The sequence below is a fragment of the Portunus trituberculatus genome, chromosome 34, assembly GCF_017591435.1.
Source record: "Portunus trituberculatus isolate SZX2019 chromosome 34, ASM1759143v1, whole genome shotgun sequence".
Lineage (NCBI taxonomy): Eukaryota > Metazoa > Arthropoda > Malacostraca > Decapoda > Portunidae > Portunus > Portunus trituberculatus.
The window spans coordinates 11,763,319-11,768,058 of record NC_059288.1 but is presented as its reverse complement, the minus strand read 5'-3'; positions in this window follow the sequence as shown (position 1 = coordinate 11,768,058).

The following is a 4,740-nucleotide window of genomic DNA, read 5'->3' as shown; positions in this document are numbered from 1 at the left end:
TGTGTGTGTGTGTGTGTGTGTGTGTGTGTGTGTGTGTACTCACCTCTACCTCATCTCACCTCACCTGTAATGTAATGTAATGTAATGTTAGCTTGTAAGTGCCTGTGATGTTAGCATGTCAGTACCACTTCACCTCATCTCACCTGTAATGTAATGTAATTAATGTAATGTTAGCTTGTAAGTTCCTGTTAGCATGTCAGTACCACTTTACCTCACCTCACCTGTAATGTAATGCAGTGTAATGCAATGCATGTATATACCTGTTCATAATCTCACCTCACAAACATTACACACATACACGTTAACATAACAGGTACTTACATGCTAACATTACAGCTACTTATAGTGATGGTGTGTTCCTGCCGCAAGCTTCACTGTGTGTGTGTGTGTGTGTGTGTGTGTGTGTGTGTGTGTGTGTGTGTGTGTAATTCATTGTTTGATCTGCTGCAATCTCTGACGAAACAGCCAGACGTTACCCTACGGAACGAGCTCAGAGCTAATTATTTCCGATCTTGGAATAGGTCTGAGACCAGGCACACACCACACACCGGGACAACAAGGTCACAACTCCTACTCACTGCTAGGTGAACAGGGGCTACACGTGAAAGGAGACACACCCAAATATCTCCACCCGGTCGGGGAATCGAACCCCGGTCCTCTGGCTTGTGAAGCCAGCGCTCTAACCACTGAGCTACCGGGCCGTGTGTGTGTGTGTGTGTGTGTGTGTGTGTGTGTGTGTGTGTGTGTGTGTGTGTGTTTATTTACCTAGTTGTAGTTTTACAGGGCCTGGGCTTTACGCTCGTGTGGCCCCGTCTCCATATCTACACTTATCCAATTTTTCTTTATAAAAGAAACTTCCTCATTTAAACTGTTCTTAGTCTCAACACATCTTTGCGGGAAACTATATTTTTAACATCTCTCAGACATCTTCCCTTCCTCAGTTTTTACTATGCGATCTTGTGCTTCGAATGTCATATTCATCTCTCAGTATCAGTGTCTGATTATCTATTTGAACAATTCCGTTAATCAATTTATCAGATCCCCTCTCTCCCTTCTCTGTTCCAGGGTTGGTAGATCCATAGCCTTTAGTCTCTCCTCATATGTCATGCCTTCAAATTCTGGAACTTGTAGCCATTTATGTAGTCTCTACAACTTCCTTATGTGTTTCATTTTATGAGGGGGTCCATACAACTCCTGCATATTCCAATCTGGGTCTTATTATAGTACTTATCGATTTGCTTGTGTGTGGCAAGAATAGTTAAACATCCACTTTTCTGAAAATACAAACAATCGTGCGAGTGAGCGCACACACACACGCACACACACACACACACACACACACACACACACACACACACACACACACACACACACACACACACACACACACACACACACACACACAGAGAGAGAGAGAGAGAGAGAGAGAGAGAGAGAGAGAGAGAGAGAGAGAGAGAGAGAGAGAGAGAGAGAGAGAGAGAGAGAGAGAGAGAGAGAGAGAGAGAGAGAGAGAGAGAGAGAGAAATACGTTCAACTTAAGAACCAAGAAAAGATAAAACAAACATTCGGATCTCCTCCTTCAGAATGTCAGACATATTCAAATATATATGAAAATGAAAAAAAAGTAAGAAATATTCTTTGGCAACGAATGAGAGAATGAATCCTTCTCAAAAAGTGAGAGGAATGATAAGTTAACAACATAAGAACATCAGAAAATGAGGGAAGCTACAAGAGGCTGTCACTTCTACACGGGGCACTCCCTGTATGAGCAAGGTTATCTAATTCCATCTGTCATAAAGTTATCTAATCTTCTTTTAAAGCACCCTATTGACCCACCACTAACAACATCATTGCTGAGTCACTTCCATTCATCAGCCAATACTTTACTTCAAAAAGAAAAAAAAATCCCGATTTGTCTCCTAAATCTGAATTTCTCAAACTTCAACCCATTATTTCTGATTCTATCCCCGCTACTGATCCTAAGAATTTCGCTCATGGCCCCAATTCCACTTATATACTTCTATCAGGTCCCAGCTTAACCTACTTCTCTCTAAGGAATGCAGATTTTGTTTCCTTAATCTTGCTTCAAATGGAATATTCCTCCCTGTATCTTTTGAGATATCCTTCCTGTGATGTGAGGACCAGCTTTAAACTGCAGAGAAGAGCAACTAGGATGATACCAGCTTTGAAGCGCCTGGAGTATAGAGATAGATTAAAGGCACTAAACATGTTTTCATTTGAGAGGAGATGTATAAGAGGGGATATGATAGAGTTATTCAAAATGTTCTCAGATACAAACTACATAGATGTGAGATCTTTCTTTACCTTAGAGGAGGGAAGTAGGACTAGAGATCATGGCAGGAAGATTAGAAAGCAAGGCTGCAGGTTAGATATAAGAAAATATTTCTTTAGTCATAGGGTGGTAGACTTCTGGAATGCATTGCCAGAGACGGTTGTAAATAGCACTAGTTTGACAATGTTTAAAAACAGATTAGATAAGCACTTAAATTTATTAGATTTATAATTATGTATAGCACTGCATGATAGTTTTTATAAGAAATTTACTATAGTTAAACAAGACATGATCCCATGTATGGGGATCACAGATTGTAGAGGAATTCGCTGCAGGACTTAGCCCTGTTAATGGGCCAAATATTTAGAATTAGTATATAATGTATTGTGTACTTGTAAGTGTATCTTTAAGTACTGATGACGAGGTCGCTGTGCGACTGATACAGGATAACTCATTCAGATACAAACTACATAGATGTGAGATCTTTCTTTACCTTAGAGGAGGAAAGTAGGACTAGAAATCATGGCAGGAAGATTAGAAAGCAAGGCTGCAGGTTAGATATAAGAAAATATTTCTTTAGTCATAGGGTGGTAGACTTCTGGAATGCATTGCCAGAGACGGTTGTAAATAGCACTAGTTTGACAATGTTTAAAAACAGATTAGATAAGCACTTAAATTTATTAGATTTATAATTATGTATAGCGCTGCATGATAGTTTTTATAAGAAATTTACTATAGTTAAACAAGACATGATCCCCATGTATGGGGATCACAGATTGTAGAGGAATTCGCTGCAGGACTTAGCCCTGTTAATGGCCCAAATATTTAGAATTAGTATATAATGTATTGTGTACTTGTAAGTGTATCTTTAAGTACTGATGACGAGGTCGCTGTGTGACTGATACAGGATAACCTAGATGGGCCCTGGTGGCCCTTTGTTATCCTATTATTTATGTTATGTTATGTTATCACCTAGATGCGGTCTGACCAGCGCCAAATATTACTTCGGGACTTGTACTTTTAACACTCATCAAAATGATTCCTAGTACCCTATGTGCCTTATTTCTGGCCTTTATCCAATGCTTTCTTTGACCAAGAGCGGAGCTAACTATAATTCCTAAGTCTTTTTCCTCTCCTGAACCTACCAGGGCCTCGTTGTTCATCGTGTATCTATCTCGTGGATTTCCTCTTCCTACGCTACGTAGTTTGCATTTGTTAATGTAGAACTGCGTTTGCCATTTGTCTGCCCCTTCGTTCATCCTATTGAAATGTGCCTGAAAGGCGTTGGCATTCGAATCTGAGCTAATCACTCTACCTGTTTCGTAAAACCCAATCTCTTCCTTACCTATCCCAACAACATCTTAAGAAATCCTAACAAATCGTAAAAATATCCTACTACCCACATACAACACTATTTCTCATTTTTTTCATTAAAACTTATGTAAATACTTTCCTTTAGGACCGGAACACCATACAGACAAAACGATTAGGTATTAGATGCATTTTTAATGACCATCTTTCACTATTATAAGTAAGAGAGTTTGTGTGGTGTTCAGTCTCTTAGGAAACAGAAAAAAATTTATATCTTATCTTCACAAATCACAAGACAATCAAAAGCAACAAAAAATGGAGTATTGTCCAGTGAATTAACACAAAGATCCTGTCCTTCACTATTCACAAGACAACTAAATGCAATAAGTGTGATGTCCATTGTCAACACGTCTCAATTAAGTACAAAAGAGTCCGATTCTTCACTACTGTATCTGTACTATTAGAAAAAGCAAAAGTTGTGTCAGAGAGTCAGTAGCATCGAGGTGTGTGGTGTATAAAGATCTCAAGTTCTCAACCCTACCTTGACTACTCATGATATATACTCTCGGAGGCAAACCCTGAATGAATTTCATAGATTTGAATTTACAAGATTTCAAGTGTCAGGCCACACATTAGCCATAGAGACTGGGCGATGGAATAGGCGTGGCCGGGGTCGCTTACCACCTGAAGAGCGGTTGTGTTTTTGTGGTGCAATACAGACAGAAAGACACGTGGTGGAGCGCTGTACCCAGACACAACATCTCAGGAACAGATATGCCTACCGCACACTGGAGGACATCTTTAATATTTTTCAAAATGAAGTAGTTTGTGAGATATTATACAACGCACTGCAAACATATAAATGATAAAGATAGTTGGCTATTTTGGATATATGTATTTTATATGTTAAGAATGAGTATAGGTATGGAATTGAATAGGCTATGTAAGTTTGGTAATTTTTCTATTCACGGGAATTTTTATGGGAGCTTTCAGGTTGATATAATTGCTATTTGAGTGACTTGATATTTTTTTGTGGACTACAGTATTTCATTTGTCTGGATTTTTTTTTTTTATATATATATCAGTTTCTGTAGTCAATAAATCATCTATCTATCTATCTTTGGGGGGCGTTCCAG